At 30.0% G+C, this 21,941-nt stretch overlaps 1 protein-coding gene across 1 annotated transcript in view; it reads left to right on the top strand.

The window, feature by feature from the left end:
- LOC107457290 (homeobox protein NK7.1) overlaps positions 1-21,941 on the top strand; it is a 109,406-nt gene that overhangs the window by 57,045 nt on the left and 30,420 nt on the right. The window lies entirely within an intron of this gene.

Here is a 21,941-nt window from a genome sequence, read left to right as displayed (position 1 = left end):
TCTGTTTTTTTTTGTTTTTTTTTTTGTTGTTTAAACCTACTTCTGAATAACAAAATGAACATGTTACACATAGATTAAGAAGAACGCCTACAGAAAATGAAAATGGGGGATTTATCATAAAATGTTAAAATGAATCATGTGATGATTCAACAATTGGTGGATTTATTAAAAAATAAATTTTGTTGGTTTTAGTTTTATCAAAATGGCTGTCTAACTGTAATAGGTCATTAAAAAACTAAATATTTTTTCTTTATTTAAAATTATAGAATATATTTACTTTAATTATACTATTTAGTTGGAAGAAGTTCAATTTCCATAATATTTAAGTTCATTGCAAATTTTTGTTTTGGTTTTGTGGCTGAAGTTAAGAAAATTTTCCACTGCGTTCGCATTTTTAACTTTAGATTGATGGAATATAACTGAAAAATTAGTTTTGATAAAAAGAACAAAAAGGCACAGTTTTCAGTTTAAATCGTCTTAACTTATGCTCTATTTGACATAGAAACAAAACTCAAACGGCTATATAAAGAAAAATTTCAGAGTTTAATTTTATATAGAAAATGTTTAAAAAATATTTTAGTTATAATCGGCTTACAGCCTCTGTAAAAAACTCTCGGGTGCTTTAATAACTATGCCTTTAGTTATTTAAACAAACATGAAATGAATGCAGACACAAAGCTATAATGCACATATATCATAAATTAGAAAAAAAAATATGTTTAAATAATTTATTTGAATTTGGCATTTCAAAGTACTAAAATTCAATTATAACACTGTTTTAATATTACTCCTAACACAATTATTTATTTTCTATAAATTAAATTAAATAAAATTAAGCAATAGTATTGGAGACAGCTTATTTATTAGAATATTTCCTGCTATTTACTATAATTTCTATGAGCACTTATTGGTTTGTGAAAATATTTATTAAGAATTAATTAATACTTATAGAATCATTCGCTTTAAAAATACGTTTTTTAATAAAATTTTATCAATAAAACAAACAAATTTATCTGGGGTTATCATTACTTATTTGCTATTTAACATATCTTGTTATTTACTATATGTTCTGAGATTGTTTTTAAATAGATAAGTTTTTGAAAACAATAAGCAATGCCGTGAATTACTTTATAAAACAAGGATGAACAATAAACAATGAAGCAATAATACATTTATCATAAAATAAAAACAAATTTTATTCTTAAATGATTCAGTTCGCTTTTTTTGGCGTACTGAAAAGCGAACTGAAACCTGAAAATTCAATCGCATAAAAATATCTAATTCAACACGCGATTTCGTTCATAAAATGAATCAAATAAAACATAAACTGCTCTATTTCAGTCTATTCCAGATTCATCCTTTTAGCCTTGGAGTATAAGGGATTGTAAATATCACCTTCGCGAAGTGATACTAAATATAAGTTTAATCTCACTGTAACCGAATTCTCTTAAACTTTACGAGCTGTTTTCATCACTCCAAGATTGACAGTCCCTTAAAACCTCATAGATCTCACCCGACGCTAAGGAGAAGAAAAAAAAGTATCTTCTTTTTTTTTTCTCCATCTTCTTTTTCTTCTTCTATCCCCCTCCAGTTGAAAATTCTGCTTACAGCTGACACCTTGAAGGGCATAAACGAAATGAAAAAAAAAGCATCCTATAGAATGGCTGCTGAGATGCTACCTTTTTATTGTAGATGTACGCTGAACAACTGACAACTTACTGATTTAAACATCCTCTTTCTAATTGTAGCCACACTGCTTTAAAAGATTATATGACTTTTGGAACGCATTTTAGAAGCAATAACAAACACTGACATCGGCTTTCGCTTGTTCAGCAAAATATAAAGATCTTAACAACTACAGTAAAGTATTTCCTGAATCTGAAATTTTAGAATGAGTTTAAAAAATAAAAACTAGATATTTAGTTTGCCAAGGCATTCTAAAATATGATCCGCTGCTGCCAATTGGTAAACTATTTTATATTTTGCCGTTATTAGCTCATTATCAGCTCATATATCGATGTCTTAAAGCAAATAAAAATGAATTTGTTTTTATGAGAATATGGTATGTTTTTTAAATCTTTCTAATTGTAACTACATTATTTTAAGAGATTAGACTTTAAGAACGCATTTTAGAAATGAACACTGACATCGGCTTTCGCTTGTTCAGCAAAGTATAAAGATCTAACAACTACAGTAAAGTATTTCCTGAATCTAAAATTTTAGTGTGAGTTTTAATAATAAAAAATAAATATTCAGTTTATCAAAGCACCCTGAAATATGATTCGTTGTAACCACATGGTAAACTATTATATATTTGGCCGTTATTATCGCATTCATCATATTTTAGGAGCAAATATTAATGAATTCTTTCGAAAATATGGTATACATCTTAGAAAATCTTTCTAATTGTAACTATGCAATTTTAAAAGATTACTTTAAGAACGCATTTTAGTAGCAATAGCAAACACTAACAATTGCGTTCGCTTAATCAGCAAAATTAAAGATCTTAACTAGAATAAAATTCTGTACCTAAACTTTTTGTATGAATTTTAAAAATAAAAACTGGATACTTAGTTTATCAAAGCACTCTAAAAGATGGTCCGTTATAGCCACTTGGTAAACTATTTTATATTTTGAAGTTATTAGCTCATGATTAGCTCATATATCGATGTCTTAAAGCAAATAATAATGAATTTGTTTTTCTGAAAATATGGTATATATCTTAAATTTTTCTAATTGTAACTACATTTTTTTAAAAGTTTATTTGACTTTTGGAGCGCATTTTAGGAACAATAACAAACTCTGACATAGGCTTTTGCTTGTACAGCAAAGTGAAAGATCTTAACAACTACAATAATGAATTTCCTGAATCTAAAATTTTGATATGAGTTTTAAAAATAAAAACTGGATATTTAGTTTATCAAAGCATTCTAAGCGATGATCCGTTATAACCACATGTGGTAAACCATTTTATATTCAGCCGTTATTAGCTCAATCCAGTTTTCTATTCCAATCCAATCATCCCAGTTTTCTTGACCTTGGGCTCTGGGATGTAGCAGCAGATGTTGAGGTTGGTTGGTCAGTGGCCCCAGTGTTTAGTCCCCAAGCATGTTGGGTACTCTGAAGGGATGAAAGGATGAGTCAACCTAGCCTGGTCAGAGGATAAAGCCTCAGAACTTTGGTATCGCAAAGTGCTACAAGACTCGCTTAAACTTAGAACATATTTTCATCAATAGCTCATCCATCGATCTGAACTTGTATTTATAGAACTATGATTCTTATGGATGAAACATACTCTCTATAAAGTTGGCAAAAATGGAGAAACTAGATCAAGAAATTTTAAATAATATATTTTTACTGACATATTTAAATTGCTTATGAAAAATCACTTTAAATTAGGTGCTCCATTTTGGAAAAAAAATAATAGAATCAAAAACCCTACTTATTTAACCGACAAGTATTTAGCCGTATATTTTTAAATTGAAAACACATACGGTAGTGCGTTTAATTAAAAACAATACTTTATAGCATTTCATTCAAAGCCACAAATTCGATTAACTAAACTAACTTGTAAAAAATAACATTATTTAAGACGAAATAACTTAAGCGGTCAAGCTTCTGAACTCGGATTATTTTCTAATCTCATTTTTGAAGTGAATTCCTCAACACATTAGCGATACTAATGCCAATAAAAATTGTCTGTCAATCAGTAATAATGTTAACCAGATAGTGGACAACGCTTTGACTAGTGGCAAAATGTAATAAATTCTGGTACAATTGAGACAAGTCTGGTGCAATAGAAATAAGTCTTGTTGCCGAACACAAGGCTTGAGTTTAAATTTATGCTCTGCAACTATTCGAAAAATGGGAAAAAATTTCATTGCAAGATTTACGCTTCATAACCAGACATGAAAACAAGTTAAACTTAACTTGGTGGTTCGCAAAAGACTATAAATTTTACTTACTGAGATCTCAAAACAATTGAAACTTGAACCCGACACAGAACTTCAGTTGCATGTTAACTCTTAAGTTAGTCAAAAAGTGGTCAAAATTTTTATTAAAATATTTATCCCTTCCTATTAGACATGAAAGTCTGTCAATTAAAATATGAAATTAATAAAATGACAATACGTTTATCTTGTAGCGGTAAGAAGACAATTAAAAGTTGTACTTGAATTCTACATGGAAGGTTAAATTGACATTTGAAAATTAAAGTGGTCAAAAATTTAATTTCTGATATTTGCTTCCCACAAAAAGAGATACAAAAACGGTGAAAGTACAACATGGTAACATATTCGTAATGTTTCTAAAAATTCTATTCAAAAACAATTCAAACTTGTGTTAGAATTCGACACCAATCTTAGTTTCATTTTAACACCTAACTAATCGGAAAGTGGACGAAATGCTTATGGCAAAATATTCCCCTCTCAGTTGGACATGGAAGTGAGTCAAGTAAAGCAAAAAACCAACAAAATAGCGTTGCATTTTATTTGTAGTGGTAAGAAAACAATTAAAAATTGGGTTCATATGGGGCATTGAAGCAAAAATTAAAATTTGAGTGGGGAAGTGGTCCAAAATTTGACTATCGGATTTATTTTCCTCAATAAGAAATACCAATGCAAAGTAAGTAATGCAGCGTAACATGTCAAAAAATTCTACTGGTAGTAATCAGAAATCGATTAAAACTTGCATCCGACATAGAGCTTCAGTTGCATCTTCAGCTAGTCGGATTGTGGTAGAAATTGTCATTGAAAAATTATCAAAATCAGATTATCAAATCCTCCCAAACAGAGGCACAAAGTTAAGGCAAGTTCAACGTTATAACATACTCGCAAAATGGATAAAAATTCTACTCGTAGCAGCAGGAAAACGATTAAATCTTGCAATGGTATCCGCCATGGAAGTCCGATTGGAATTCGAACTGGAAGTTGATATATTGATTGCAAGGTTTGCGCCTCACAAATAGGCACGACAAGGCGTTGAGTAAAAAGGTTCTGAACTAAATCGATGATCTACAGCACTATATTTCTATTTATTTTTAAGTGAAATATTAAAACCAAAAAAAATATGTAGGACAAAATGGCTCATTTAATAAAAAAGCAAGAAAAATCTTAGAGACGTGACAAATCTTCCTAGGAAAAGAGGAGTTGCAAGACACAAGAATCCCAGATGAAACTTGAACTGCGAAGTAGTTGATATATTGATTGCGAAACTTGCTCCCCACAGATAGCTACGACAAGGAGGTAAGTAAAAAGGTGTTAAAATAAATCGATGACACACAGCGTAATATTTCTCTTTATTTTTTAGTGAAATATTAAAATCGCAATATATATATGTGACAAAATGGCACATTTAATAGAAAAGTAAGAAAAATCTGCAAGATGTGACATATCTTCCAAGGATCTAAAGAGGAGTGAAAGCGCCATGCATCCATCAATGTGGCACTTGCACCCAACAACGCTATAGGAGCGTTTGTATCAAGATCCATTGACATGCTTTAAGAAAAGATAACAGCTGCGAGAAAGAAGATAAGTCGCTGCTAAAAATAAGTTTGCAATTCATCCTCGGTATTTTGAAGATCTACCGCTATTTGTGCTAAAGACATTTTTTTTAATACCAGACTTCGGCGGAACTGGATTTATTTTCTGGTCCCTCGAACACAGTTTTCTAAGATTATTTACGAGAGCGGAATGTTGAGCATTTTGGCTGAGGAACAAGAACTCTTTGAAATCTTCATTGGATCTGAATTAGTACTCTGCTAAAAGGCCGTTAAATGTTGTTTTCCTTCCCCGCTACGAGACTACATTTTTAATTGTCAGCAACTGTTGTGATCTTTAATTGTATTTTTTTTTCTTATTATTAAAATGTTTAAAAATAACATCGACAGCAGATTTTTACTTAGGAAAAAAAAAGGGCATTATATCACTTGAAATTGCTTGAGTCGTAAATGTTCTATATCAGAGATTTTATTTATATGTCACGACTTACGACCGTTTGTCGCTAAACGTTAAAATTTATTTTAGAAAAAAAAAACTTTTCTTTTATTATTTACATGTCTTAAAATTCGATTTTAAATTTTCCAGAATATCCAAACGATTTCTACAAAATAGATTTTACAAAATTCAGAATCTTGATACATCCTTCTTCATTAAAGTATAATAATTTTAAATGAGGAAGAAGAAAAAAATTGCATGCAAACGATTTTTATGGATATAACAAATTTTCAAAATATGTTTCGAATTTATTTCATCTTGTTTGCTTTTGGAAAAAAATAACTGCAATACCAAATATTTTTCGAANAGTTTCATTCAGTCGTGTTCTACGTCTCCTTACACTAGGTAAAATCGATCACTGCCACTGCCTAACGTTATAAAAATTGACTCAAATTAGCTTTCAAATTGAACACAACTTATATACATTTGTTATGCGTTAATTTTTACCATGAAAATGCATTTTACATATGATAAAAATGTTTCTCTTACTCATGATAAAAAGATTCAGTTATACATGGTCAAAAGTGCATATTATATGCCACAAGTGTCTTAACTAAAAGTGACTATTACGTGTGATAAAAAATGCAAATTTATAGTTTTTTTGTCATATGTAATATAATAGATTATATATGATAGAAAGTATTTGTCGCATAGAACAAAAAATGCCTGTTGCATATAACAAAAAGTGTCCGATATCTCTTATTCTATTAAAAAAATAATGCTTAGTAGTTGGGGAAAGAAACATAGCATTGTGAAAAAATTATTCAAAATTTTCGAATTTAATTCTTGTTGTTGAATAAAACAAAGCATATCATGTTAATTTTTGAAAGCTCTAAAAAGTTTGGAAAATAAATTTTTATTCTACAATAAAACTACGAAAATGGAATAAAATAGACATTTTGGAAATAAGTTACTTTTATTATCATTCATATGTGAGTTTCAAAAAAAAATTATATGTATTATTAGGAAACGATTATAAAGTTTGGAGGTTTCAAAATATTTATTCTTCTCAAAAGTGGTAGCGTTTTCTAAGAAATCTATATTAAACGTTTTATATTCGGGGAAACAGATTCCAAATCTGATATAAAAATAATCACGATATATAAAATCTCATGTTTAATGATGCATGATATATAAAATACGGTTAAAGTTTTTCAACTGCCGTAAATAAGTTTCTTAAATATTTCTAAAAGAAAAAATGAAGAAACATGATTTCCATTTACTCAAGTTTTTCCGTGGAAGAAACTCTTTCTTACAAAAGAAACGCAAATATCAAAACATCCATTTAAATTGAGAACAATTTAGAAACAAATGACGTGTCACAAACCCTTTTGATTCCAAGTAGAAAGGGAGAAGAAGAAAAAATTCTATTCGAAAGGTAAACATGCGGAGGAAAAAAATTATGACTATGAAACAAGACAAAAATATTTTGTGTCTTTCGTAAAGATAATAAAAAAAATGAAAGTTGAAAAAAAAGCCGAAACTAAAGAAAAAAGGACATTAACATCCAATTGGTCGAGCATTAAATAAAATCCCACTGCCGAGGCTATTTAAGCTTCAACCAATCAGAGACAGTTTGTGAAGCAGTGGCCCATAAAGTAACATTTAGACGAAGAGAACTTTCAGCAAAATGATTCAGTCCAAATCCTTTTTATTATTATTTTTTCGCCATTTCTTTCTCTTTTATCCTTCATTGGCTTCACAAAAGAATAAAGACGAAGGGGAGAATGGCGAAGGGGGGAGAAAAGTGTGGCGAAAAAAGTCGTCTGCTTAAAACGATGGCGTGAACAAGCTACCTTACGCGTTGCCAGAATAGGAATTGATAACCTAGCAGGTTAAATGTACAAATCCTTAAAGTAATTTTTTGTACTTCGTGTTCGTTTGTCGTTTTCGACTGCAGGCGAACTTTTTCTCTTTTTTTTTTTATCATTATTATTTTTTTTTTTTTGAAAAGTTTTTTTCTCTTGAGGGAAAAAAAATCGTAATTTTATTTTCGCTTTTCTTGTTTAAGTTTTTCTGTTCGGAATAATTTTTTTTTCTCTTTTCCAGTCCACAACTTTTGAGATCGTCATCTTAACGGATATTATTTCCCTCTTTTATGGCTAATCTTTCGTGAAATTATTTGTGAATGTGTACAACAATGAAGCACGGGGGGAAAAAGCAATCTGCGATGTCTGATTACTTACAAAGAGAAAAGCGACAGACATTCGAAAACGCTTAAAGCATTCGAGCGTGTTTTATTGCAACTTTTTAGTGATAATAACGTCAATCCTGTTACAAGTGCCTCTTAGACGATATTACAGCAAATAAACACCCTTGAATTATGGGACTATATCATTTCCATCATCAGTTTTCCACGAAAACGATTCCCTGCCGTTTTAGCATAAATTAGTTTTCCAAAAGTTATTTAACGCATTTTGGGAAATGGATAAATATTATTAAGCGGAATTTAATGAAGCTCAACAAATTATTTTAAAATGAAACGTTTTATGTTTTATTATGGGACTGTTAATACACGCATTAAGGAGGGATCATTGTAAGACCATAATTTTTTTTAAATCATAAATACAATCTTAAATACTTTTAAAAAGTTTCTCTTTTTAAATTAATTTTCCATCATGCATTTTGCATTAATGCATTTCTGAAATGTTTGCGCTTGTTAGAATGCAATAGACTATTTGCGTCGAATGTATTGTGTATAGTATGAACCCTTTTTTTTTTGTGATAACTATAAAAACTTTCTGTGGTAATGATAAAAAATAAAAACAAGGGAAAACGAGATGTTTCTTTGTGTCAATGGCTGAGTTCTATGCAGGGACTAATATATCTATGGTTCTATGACGTGGGGTCAGAATAGAACGTTGGAATCATTCAAACAGCTTAAATCGCTACCGCATGTGAAGAGTTAAAGGTTCAAATGGTTTGCAAGCTAAAGGAGATGGTTCTTCCTGAAATTATTTATGTGAGAAAAAGTATTTTCTCTTAAAAAAATATTTTCATAAAAAGAACTTATGTTTATAATGCACGGAAGAAAAAAAAATCTGATAAAATTACCGTGCTGTATAGGAATCACATTTCTAGTAAAAATAGAAGAAAAAAAAAAGCGAAAAGCGTAATTTTGGTTTCATTTAATAATAATAAAAAAGATACAGCATTTAAACCATTTTTATAATTTTTCCTTTCGTATGGTAGTGGTTTTCCAGAAATTCTGATATTTAAAATTACAGCTCTTATAACCACACATTTAGTAAAAAATATTAAGACCCAATAGATGGCTTTAATGCCATGCTTCTGGGGCATCATGACAACATAACCATATTTAAGCAGATTTATCAAATTTTATCACATATAATAAAACAATATTTTTTGCTAACCCTACCAAAATCATTACCAAAGCGCTTCGGTAAAAATTACCAAGTTTTTTGGTGTTCCCATAGAGCTGGAAGCACTTAAATGTTTACTACCATAAACTACTATATTCTGGTAGTTTTGATGATACTTTTTTTCTGAAAAAAATTCCTTATTGGTTGAAACAGGATCCATAAGAAAGTTATTCCTAAGCTTCTGAAAATGATTTATCAAACTTTGTTAAAGGTTAAAAATTTAATTTTGCTGCGGTTTGCTTTACTTTTACGAAGATATTTGAAATATTGATAGAAAATATTATAATTAGATAAAGACTTATAAGGTCACATGATCGATAAGAATTGGATTGTTCAATAATTCGGTAGTCGAATGGCTGTCTATGTTTAAAAAGTCGGAACAATTTGACGCGTACTTGGTTTCATTGAACTCGTCAATGGAGCAATCCCCCCTGCAAAGGATAGAAATTGTGATGACAAGTCTTCGGATCATCCCCTAGAATGTTTCCCAGACAGTCGCATATAGCCAACTGGGAACCTATAGTGTAACGTAAATGAAGTATCTCTATTTCGACACTAAGAAATCTATGAATATTTAAGAAAGAAAATATATTTCTAGTCCAACAAATCCACGCAAAAAAATAATACCTCTTAGAAAAATCTTCGATTATTTCTTAAACACTTTATTTTTAAATCTAGTCTTTTAATTCAAATTATTACATAAATTGAATATCATTTGACTTAACGGTCATCGTTCAAAAGCTTGTTTTTGGCGAAAAAAATCTGAAAAACATTAGCTATTTGTTGAAAACAAATTGGGAAACGTCAGCCAAGAACAGGGAGACATGAAATGAGAGTTTCGAAGATGGCTAAAACCTATCCGGAGAAGATGAATGAAGATTTTCTGAACATTTTTTTTTTTTTTTTTTGCTGCGAAACTTATTAAAATTTAATCTTTAAAACGAAATATGATGTAAAACGTTGTTGAATTGTAAGGTATACAATTTTTCACGCCATTTTAAGGTATGTAATTTTGCATGGTAAAATACATGATTAGAGTGAAATCGGTTGAATGGTTGCTGAGAAATCTAATTTCAAATATACTTTTTCAAAATTTGATTTCTCAGGAACTATTCAACCGATTTCGCTCAAATTTCGAATTTCGCCATGTAAAATTGCATGCCTTAAAATTATGTAAAAAATTGTATACCTTGCTATTCAAAATCTTCTCGATTATTATTTAATATAATAATAAAAAAATAATAAATATTTACTAAAATTTATTTTTTGCATGGATAAATAAATTTTATAATTGTATAATCTTTGGATAAATAAATTTTATAATTGTATAATCTTTGGATAAATGAATTTTATAATTGTGTGTGAAGATTTGAAATTCGCTTAAAAAGTTCGAGATATATTGCAAAATACGCAAAAAGTAAAATTAACAATGAGGGGTCCAATCTTTCGAACGCTCTCCTGACCATACTATGGGGACCATCTTCCCCTTCTCAGACTGCGACTACCCCCTATATTTTGAGTAAGTTCAGAGAAAGTACGTTTTTGGGTTTTATGTCGTAACTTAAAATATCGTCTGCAATGTTTAGTTAGCATATTTGTGATCACCCCCTCGAATCATAAAAATTGAGCCTAAAACGTGAAGATCCGACCATTAAATCAAAGGTTATTCATTGTAGTTCTTTTTTTCTTTTCTTTTTTTCGTACTGTACATTAGAAATACAATATTTTAGAGCATTTGCGTAATATTTTAGTGTTTCAATAATTACACTGGAGGATTTTTTCTGTTAGATAAGAGTTTTCAACGGGTCTTGGATATTTTTACATCGTCGATTTCAAATCTGCAATCAGTTTCTCTCTCCAAGCTACGGATATGTTTAATGACATTTTTAGTCTATTTTTTGACGAAACTTACAAGTATAAACATATGTGTAACAGGGAGTTGCGTAAATGCAGCGAAAAATTTCTAGGAAAGTTAGGACACATCAACAAAAAAAAAAAATTGAATTGGAGTGCTTATGCTCGATATTGTCATCATGCGTCGCTAGGGGTACTTCCTATTATGAAATGTTTCTTTGTGTGCTTCTGAACAATTCATAATAGGGTAGCGCCTCTAGCCGCATATGCTCTAGCTCCCCCTAGAAGTTCGTCGCAACATTTAACGTGCCCCCTGTTATGTTCTTAAACTTGTACAATTTGGCGAAAAATAGATTAAAAATGTCATTTAAAAAATGTAGCTTTAGGAGCAAAACTAATTTTGGATTGGAAATCAGGCAAGATCAAGTATTTGTATAAATGCAACATATAAAAATTGTTTCTCAGTGTTTTCCAAACGTTTTACTTTCCTATACAACTAGTGTTATAAAATATGTAGCATTTAATGCTATCATAATGTTATAGACCTTCACTATTTACATGAATAAGAACCAAATTAAGCGTTGCATATTGAAAGATTTTAATGCATTAAATGATATCTGTTAAGTATTTGTATAAATGCAACATATAGAAATTGTTCCTCAGTGTTATCTAAGCGTGTTACTTTCCTATACAACTAGTGTTTAGGAAATAGGTGGGATTTAATGCTATCATTATATTATCCACCTTCACTATTTACATGAATAAGAATCAAATTAAGCGTTGCATATTGCAAGATTTTAATGCATTAAATGATACCTGTTAAGTATTTGTATAAATGCAACATATAAAAAATTTTTCTCAGTGTTATCTAAGCGTGTTACTTTCCTATACAACTAGTGTTTAGGAAATAGGTGGTATTTAATACTATCATTATATTATACATCTTCACTATTTACATGAATAAGAACCAAATTAAGCGTTGCATATTGCAAGATTTTAATGCTTTAAATGATATCTGTTAAGTATTTGTATAAATGCAACATATAAAAATTGTTTCTCAGTGTTATCTAAGCGTGTTACTTTCCTATACAACTAGTGTTTTGAAAATAGGTGGTATTTAATGCTATCATTATGTTATAAACCTTCACTGTTTACATGAATAAGAACCAAATTAAGCGTTGCATATTCCCAGATTTTAATGCATTAAATGATATCTGTTAAGCGAGTTATTTTCCATTAGAGAAGGTATTTTAGAAAAATGTTTGTTATTTACACTTGAGACCGCAATTGCTGTTAAGTAAAAATGGGAAAATAAATCAAAGGGGGAAATAAAGTCGTTGAAAAGTACAACATGTAATGAAGAAATCCCTTCTACTTCGTCAACGAAAACCTCAGAGCATGAAATATGCCCGGAACGACAATTATTCAGTTCTCCAACCAACAGCTGTTGAAAGGCGAATCTAAAATAGAAAATACACCGCCTGTACCCACTTAATGCTTTATATATTTTCGCCATTGCCCGCTTCTACGGCGATGATCATTTATCAAGCGAGTAGCGTCTTGGCAGCAGTTTCATGAAAATCCTGTTTTCCTCTGACTCTTTCTTTCTTTCTTGCTCTCTTTTCTTTCCATCCTCATCTTCCGTCTTACTTACTGTCATGCCATGATTTTGAAGGGTCGTTGAGGAAGTTTTAAAGAGTTCGCTTTAAAGAGTCATCAGTTGTACGGCTCGTTGTTTGTGCGACTGGCGACGCTTTTAATTCGGCGAAGGGAAGGAGAAAGCGAGTTGGGAGACGGATTTCGAAAACGTTCGAATAAGAAGGGGAGGGGGAGAAGTGAGTAAATAAGAGTGACTGACAATCGAATAGAGAAAAGAGTGTGGGTGGGAGAGAGAGAAAAGGGGGGAGAAACGGGACTGGGTAGCTTTTTACTTGGAACTAAAATAGTTGAGCTTTGAAATATTTGTAGAATTTTCCCCCTGCTATTTTCGATTGTTGATTATTTAATGTGGTCGGGTAAACATGATTTGATAGGTTATAATGTGCTGCATTTCAAATGAAGCGTGTTTAACGAAATGAGCTTTGCACACTCTTTTATTTAAGAATTAGACTTCTTAAATTTCTGCTTTTCCTTTTCAGCTTGTCAAGAAAAGTCATTCGTTTTAAGTTGTTGCAGAAAAATTAAAAAAGAAAAAAATGAATGAATAAACTTGTTTTTGAGAATAATTGCAATATTTTTTTTTTATACTTTTGAACAACTGCTATTAGAAATAAAGAGAATTCGGTACAACTCGGACTCACTCCTTATATTAAATGAACTGAATAATAAAAAATTAGTGATCCCTAAACACATTGCTTATATTAATTGATCCATTGACATCAAGCATGAATTCAAAAGTAATGGATTTCTTATTCTTCGACTAAAATAGCATGGTTTGCTGGCTGTCCTGCTATGAATATAGGAAATAAATCAATACGACATTATATAGGACCGAACGTCCAATACACTGCTTTTACTATATCAAGGCAAATGTCCAAATAAAGGAAAATGTCCAAATAAATAATAACCAATCTGTTGTAAGATGACCAAAATGGCAGGACAGGAGGAAAGGTACTCAGGTGTCAGTTCTGAGTCAGGGCCATAATTTCTGCTATGCAGGTACTTTGTAATTCCATCTTTTTGAATTTTTATTCCTCTCAGGTGGCGTGTTCTGAGTCTGGTAAGGGTGTTCGCCACCATTCTGCTTGTTCACAAATTTGATGTTTAAGGTTTACTGCCTTGTCCTTTAATCTTAACCTAGCCACTGCACTAAATCATTAAGTGTTACCACACAGGAGAATTTATCATTGTTGAGCTTTCTTAAATAGTATATCAAATTAATATTGGCAAAAAAGGATATTCGGTACGAATGGGTCTCACTCCTTATTTTAAATAAACTAAGTAATGGAAAATTGATGATCCCTAAATAAATTGCTTATACTAATTGATTCATTGATATCAGGCATGAATTCAAAAGGCGTTGACTCCTTATTCATAAAACTAAATAGTATATCAAATTTATATTGGAAAAGAGAAAATTCGGTACGATTTGAACTTATGCCTTATATTAGAGGTTCCCAAATGGTTTTTCGTGGAACCCTAGAGAACCCAAGAGTTCCTTGAAAGGGTTTGAAGGGGTTCCGAGATTGCCTTTTTAACCATTAATTATTTTTGAAACTTGTATTTGCATTTAGATCATATTATCCGTTATATATTTAATATTTCTGTTGCCTTTATGGAATTATTTGAAGTAAAATAGCAATGAAAAAGGGATGGCATTCTTTTTTTTTTTTTTTTTTTTTTTTTTTTTTTTTTTTTTTTTTTTTNTTTTTTTTTTTTTTGTAAAAAATTACAAAAGTCTTTTATTGCTTCACAAAAGTCTTTTTATAGGTTAATACCCTCCAGATTTTCTTTATATACTTTATTTATAAGGTCGGGGTTCCGCTGAAAGAAGGTCAATCATTTAGGGTTCCTTAGTCCTAAAAAATTGGGAACCATTGCCTTATATTAAATAGAGTTATGAAAATTAATAATCCCTAAATAAGTTGCTTACATTAATTAATTCATTGATATCAGGCATGAATTCAAAAGACATTAATTCCTTATACTTCACATTAAATAACTTATTGAATTAATTGATTTGTTAACATAAAATGTGAACTTAAATCTAAATAATATTAATGGAAAAACACTATTTCTAAACTTTTCGTTTCATTTTTGGTTGTCTAGAAAATTCACTTTTATTTCGTTGTTAAAAAATGTAAAGAAAATTACATTTGTTTTTTGCGAAAAAAATCTGATGAACTTTTTTATGCTGGTGAATAACTGCAATGAGATAAAAAGTAATTCGCTTCAGTTTGGATTCACTCCTTATATTAAATAAACTGAGAAATGATATACCGCTAATACTTACATGGAGAAAAAAATACGAATACTTACATAGAGAAGTGATATTGACAAACCTGGTAAAAAAAAAAAAAAAAAAAAAAAAAAAAAAAAAAAAAAAAAAAAAAAAAAAAAAAAAAAAAAAAAAANAAATTTTGGATTTGTTGTTTTATCTAAGTTTATGAATTTAGTAAACATATTTAAAACTCAGCTTATTAATTAAACTAAAAGGTAAATGTTATTCCTAGTAAAATTTTCGAAGTGGAAGTAGTTGTGTTTTTTTCATATTATACCCAAATGTGGTAATTAAAGCTAAAATATACGGTAAGTCATTTTTCGTAGGTAAAAAATAAAACTGAAAATTAAATTTAACCGAATTGACGGTTTTCATGCCATGATCAAAAAATTATCAATCTTTACCACTTTTACGAAGTTTAATCACACATTATGAAACCATATTTTTTGTTAATTAATAAAAAAACATTATCAACCTTTATAGATTATTATATAGTATTTTGTTACTCCCGCAATGCCAGAAACACGGTAAATTTTACTATATTCTGGTAGTTTTGAACTAACTTATTTTCCCCAGCCCAGCAATGAGATGAAAAAGAAATTCGGTACAATTTGGGCACACTCCTTATATAAAATAAACTGAGAAATAAAGTATCACTAATCCTTAGATTCATTACTTATATTAATTGTTTAATCGGTGTCTTACCGGACCCCCACTGTTCCCTTTGCGGGAACATCATTATGGATGGACGACTCATTTCTTACTTCGTGGGGATTCCCTTGCTGGAAGGCTAGATGTCGAATAAGACAATGACCTTATTTTATATTTCGTTCTTTTTGCGTGTTACTCATTTTTTCAAGTTATTTGCTTCTGAAAAAAAAAAGGAAGTACTAATTGCTGCGTTAATATAAGACACAAAATAAGCCTCAATCTTCAAATGAAATGTCTTCCTCAATTTACCAATTTATTAATACTGATTAAGATGAAAAAACGTGAATAAAGACGACAAAGGTTTCACTGTAAAAATTTCCAGATCAAATTACGGTATGAAGTATAAGCACTTTGGGTGTCTAATCCGTTATCATTTTAATGATTGAAGCCAAAATAACATGAAAGAAGCACAAATATAGGTACACTGTAAAAATCTTCGGATTAAATTACGGTGTAAAGTACAAGCACTTGTCCATTTTCCCGTAAAATCCGTTTTTATCGTAAAATATTATACCGTGATATCACGGGAATTGTTACTATAAAAATTACGGTATATCAGATTTTTTTGTTCCGTAGCATGTTCCAGTAAAAATGGATTTTACGGTAAAAAGCATTGCTACCCCAAGGGCTGGTACTTTTTACTGTAATTTGATACGGAATTTTTTACAGTGTGCATACATGGACATAATATAATTTTGGTTTTATAGGCCAGGTCTTTTCTCAGTATCTTTACAGAAAAATTTCTGCATTTTTGTGCTAAAATGCTGATGCAAGCTATATTTAGATCATTTCTGTACCATTATTTGTGCTTTATTAGCGTTTGTTACTTTATTAATGCGTAGCTCGAAGTGCGCTCTATTTCATTTGGATCGCATTTTCATGTAGGTAATCCAGTGATGTGTATTCACGTCTATTTTTTATGAATGGAAAAATAAATAGAAAGTAATTAATATTATGGTACATTATCATTATTAAAGGATTACAAAATTCTTCGAAGATTTATTGAATAAATTAATGAGCATAGTGAATCAACTGGGGATTTCACGTATAACGGATGAATTCATTTTGAGTGAAAAAGGAAAAGATTTATTTATTACTTATAAATTAAACTAATTTCTAATCCAATAATATCATACACCAGGAGTTACTGATTTTTTCCAAGTTGCAGCGTTGTCCTTATAGAGGTTTAATACTGTTGACAGCCTATTTATATAATATTTGTTATATACATATGATGTACAGTGTGCGAGAAAATGAACCACCCTGAATATCTTTTGATCTAATGAACGAACTTTCATGTACTAGGACTCAGTTTTATCAGAAATGTCATTACCATACAGTACGTTAATTTTACTAAAAAAAATTTCTCTGTGTACGTCAAACTTTGCATTTGCTGTTTCTTTAGAATGAAACAGTAAGGTTAAGCGGTTAATCATTATTTCTGCGAAGCAGAAATGTTATAATGCCAATATTACTTTCTTAAAGATTAAATGAAGGCTCGCTTAAAATTTTTAAATATATATATAATTTCCTAGCTTTTAATGAAAACCTTGTTTTAAACCTTTTTCCCATTTGTACGTTAAGGTTTTCAAAGTAACCTTTTTTATAATGATGTGTGGTCTTTTTAGATTCAAACTTAATATAAAAAAGGCTGCAAAGTGAACCTCATTGAGTGTAAACTATCATAGTTATATTTAACATTGTTTCAAGCTTGAGTGATATATTTGCTAATCATTTATAAACTTTGTTGAGGTTTTGTGATAAAAGGTGCTGCTGTATTAAAATCAACCTTACAATGCTATCTGGGTGAATTCGTATTAAAGCTTGAGAAAATACAGAAATTTAAAAAATATTGTAATATTTATTATTAAAATACTTGGGAATATTTTTAAACGAAGAGTATTGTACAAGTCTTGTTTTAGTATATAAAAAAAATTAATCATTACTGAAAATGAATTTATATCTAACCAATTGTTTGATGATTGTGTTTGCGTACATGGAATATAAAACATTAAGGTTCCAAAAAATGATTCTATTAATTTTAAAATTGAAGTAATTTTATTTGTCGCAAATAAAAAGTATTAATTGTTGATTAATTTTATTAGTGTAGTGAAGTTTCCTTTTTAGATTTTTAAAAATATTTTGGAATAATTTTAATTCAAACAAATTAAAAATAAACTTTAGGCATATCGCTTTGTGTAAGATTCAAAGAAGTAATTTTTACACTCTTTATTATTTTTTAAACATTAAGTTTAATAGAAAAACCATTTGCTTGATTTGCTACAAAAACTACTTTTACAAAGTCTTAAATAAATTTGAAGTAAACCCTCCAAAATCATATTTAAGTAAACTCTTTTATATAAATACATTTAAACTAATACAGTTAGTTTTTCTGGATATAAAATATCGACAAACTCAATTAAGGAAGGTGAATTATACGGAAATAAAAATATAACAATTATGCGAAATATTCTGTATCTTTGAATATTTAATAATAAAATTTACCTATTCAGTTAGCATTTCTCAAAAACTAAATCGTTATATCCTACGCAAAAAATAAAAATGCTGAAACTCATCATCTCTGTGCTTAATCAGTGAGTTTAAAAAAAACATTTTCCACGGAAAAAAACTATTTGGAACTAATAGTTCAAATATACTTTCCCAACCAAGCTAATCATATCAAATTAAATTTTATACAAATATGAGAACTGTCGTTATAAATTCGTAATTTTTCCTTTTTCAACCGGAAAAAAAATAGCTGCGTTAAATCTCTCGATATTTCTTGACAATGACGCTCAAACAAAACTGTCGGAATATTTGATTCGGATAAGGAGTTCGTAAGACGAAGGCGAGAACAGATAATTTTCTTCGATTAAACGAGAGAATAACCATAAAAAAATGTTATTCTATCATTAAAAAGGTATAAAAAGTATATCATAATTATCTTCTTCGATAAACTTAATTAAAAGTGTTTTGACCCTTTTTTCGGAGTGATGCTTTTCATTTAACGCGATAAATGACTGCTTGTTTGTTAATTAGAAAAGCTTTATTTTTTTTTTCTTCTGTGAAATCGAACTCGTTATTTTATTTGTCGTTCTTGTTACAGTTTAGTAGTGTTCGTTTTCCTATGCTTTGTTGGCTTATTTTTGCTTTTTTTAGAACGAATTGTTATTATGAATTCATCGGATTAAAAGCTTTTAACTTTTACTTTTCATTAATATTGATGATGTAAAGAATATCCTTTGCAACAGTTTTCTGCTGAGAATTATACAAATATTAATTTAATTAACGATATAATGTTTTTCCTCATTTTTGCAGTTTTTTGCGCAAAGTTCATGCATTTCTTTAGTACTATCGTACATCAGTAATTTTTAGAAAATAAATAAGCCATAAGTGAATTTATAAGAAATTTACCAAAACAATCCTGTATCTGAAATTCGTTTAAATACCCTGCAGACTTATTTAAAGAAAACCATAATTATTAAAATGTTATTTTTTGTTGCTTAGGTAAAGTATTATTTGCTTATCGGTTTTATTTGTTATAAAATCTTTGAGTTAAATTTTTTTTAAAAATTGTACGAATTATTTTTGTTTAGAATTGTTTTAGATAGATAATTTTTAGATAAGGTAATATTTTGATGCTTTATATGTTTATTTTACTGACATAAAACTTTTTGATATATTATTTTTATTTATACTTAGTGCCTACTGCACTGTAAAAAATTTCAGATCAAATTATGGTAAAAAGTGCCAGCACTTAAGATGCTTAGGATGAAGAATTTTTTTTTACCGTAAAATCCATTTTTACAGGAACAAAAGAATCTGATACTGTAATTTCTACAGTAATAATTAACTGAAAAATCGCTGAATCAATCTAATCAAATAAATGTTACTGTAAAACTTACGTTAAATATTTAAAGGTAAATATTCATTTTATGGTAAAATGAATTTTATGGATAATGCGCCCAATGTACCGGTACTTTATACCGTAATTTCCTTCAGAAATTTTTACAGTGTGTAGTTACCATAGTCTTTTTCGCAACGTAACTTACTAAAGTATATTAATAACTCATATGCATAAAAGAAATTTTAATACTCCATATTTTAAGATCCGAAAAGATTTTTAGATGAAGAATTTTTAAATCCCAAAATTTTCCGGTAAAGTATTGTTTTTGGTAACACCTGTAAAGAGGGATAGCATTGACTGACCTCTTATTTCCGGTCCACTTTTTTTTAGGATTCTTAGAATTTTCCCAAATTAAAAATTATTACATAACTTTCCTTGGCTAGATGGGTTTTTTTTCGACGACCATTTCGGCATCAGCCATGGTGACTAAAAGGATTGAGCGTTCTCCTTTCAATGAGGTGTCCCATGTCCGAATGGATGATACGAATTCTGCTCCCAGTTCGCACCGACCACAATGCTGACATAAAAATTTCCTGAATGGTATTTGAATCAGGGGTAAGAATTAATTTGCCGTCGGACAAACCGTGGGAAGTTTTCATAGTTTTCTTCCATAAAAAAGTCCTCCTTGAAAAATAGTTTGTCCCAATGCTTAATCCAATGGTTCCCTTGTCTTCTGGATTGGATTCGAAATTTCAAGGAAACGGAATTGAATATTGATTGTCAGGATTAAGTCGGCTGTTAAAAGACGGTTATTATATAAAATAAAAAACCATTCAGCACATTGGTTATTTGACTTGGATGGAAATAGATTTTATTTAGGTTCCATCCCAACAGATTTCGGGTGAGAGGATAGGATGGTGAGACAGAAAAAAATTAAGCAATGCTGGATGTTTTAAGAAAAAACTAAGTGTGAAAAATGAGTATAACAAATATTTTTTAAAAAAAGTACACAGTAAAAACTTTTGGTGTTGAGGTAAACTAAATGTATTTTTAATTACAGAACTGTTGTTACATCGTGCCAAAACTTTTATAAATATGAAAATTGTTTTAAAGAATTAAAGCGAATACATTACTAAAAATGTGCTTTATTTTTAAGCCAAATGTCTTTGCAATCAAGCCGTTGAACTAATTTTAATACTCATGAAAATACACAGAAGAGCCATTACATTATGACCACCCTGCTAATAACATGCAGGACCACCTTTAGCCCTCAAAACTGCTAGCATTGCCGTGACATTGATTCCACAAGGGGCTGATAGGTAGTCTGAGATATCTGGTACCAAGCTCTCATCAACTGGTCCTGCAATTCCCTCACATTGCAAGGGGGTAGCGTAGCACAACGAATTTGGTTTTCCAAGTGAGACCGAAAATGCTCCATTGGATTAAGGTCAGGCGAATTTGGGGACCAAGACATGACTTGAAAGTCACTGGAATGTTCCTCGAACCAATCCATGACGATTCGACCCTTATGACATGGTGCATTATCCTGTTGGTAAACGCCATCCCCCGCAGGAAAAACTGTTGCCATTAATGGGTGAACCTGGTCTGCAACTATGTTCAAGTAGCTTATAGACGTCAGATATTGTTCTATGAGGATTATGGGTCCTAATGTGCCCCATGAAAACATTGTTCCTGGACGAGAAACCCTGAAAACCTGGGCGAGTCCATTGTTATAGATGGAGGGTGGTCATAATGTAATGGCACTTCGGCGTATATGTTATGAGTAAACCAAGCAACAAAAAAAATGAGTAAGACTGAAACGGTGAAAAAGTAAGTAAAAATGTAATTAAATGCACTATAAAAGACATTATTTTGTCTCAAAAACGGTGTTAACTATACACTAAATTTTTTACCGCGTAGTTAAAGAACTTACCTAAACCATTTACAAGTAAACTTTTCAATTGGGTCTTTAAAATAGTAAATATATAAATCTATATTCACTGTCTTTCTCTATGTATGTTAAAAATAAGTATTTTACATTTGAAAAACTTTAATCTGTATCCTATAGGAATTATAAGTATTTTGATATTTAAGAATTTTTAACAGTAACATGTCTCTTATCAGTTTATTTTTACCTTGCTTGTGTTATATTTACGTGAAGTCAAATCGATCTAACTTTGGTGATTACTTAACAAGAAATCCTTGTGGTTTAA

This window comes from Parasteatoda tepidariorum, chromosome 2 (assembly GCF_043381705.1).
Source record: "Parasteatoda tepidariorum isolate YZ-2023 chromosome 2, CAS_Ptep_4.0, whole genome shotgun sequence".
Taxonomy (NCBI): Eukaryota; Metazoa; Arthropoda; class Arachnida; order Araneae; family Theridiidae; genus Parasteatoda; species Parasteatoda tepidariorum.
Note: the sequence above shows the minus strand (reverse complement) of the source record. Positions and strands in the feature narration are given on the sequence as shown.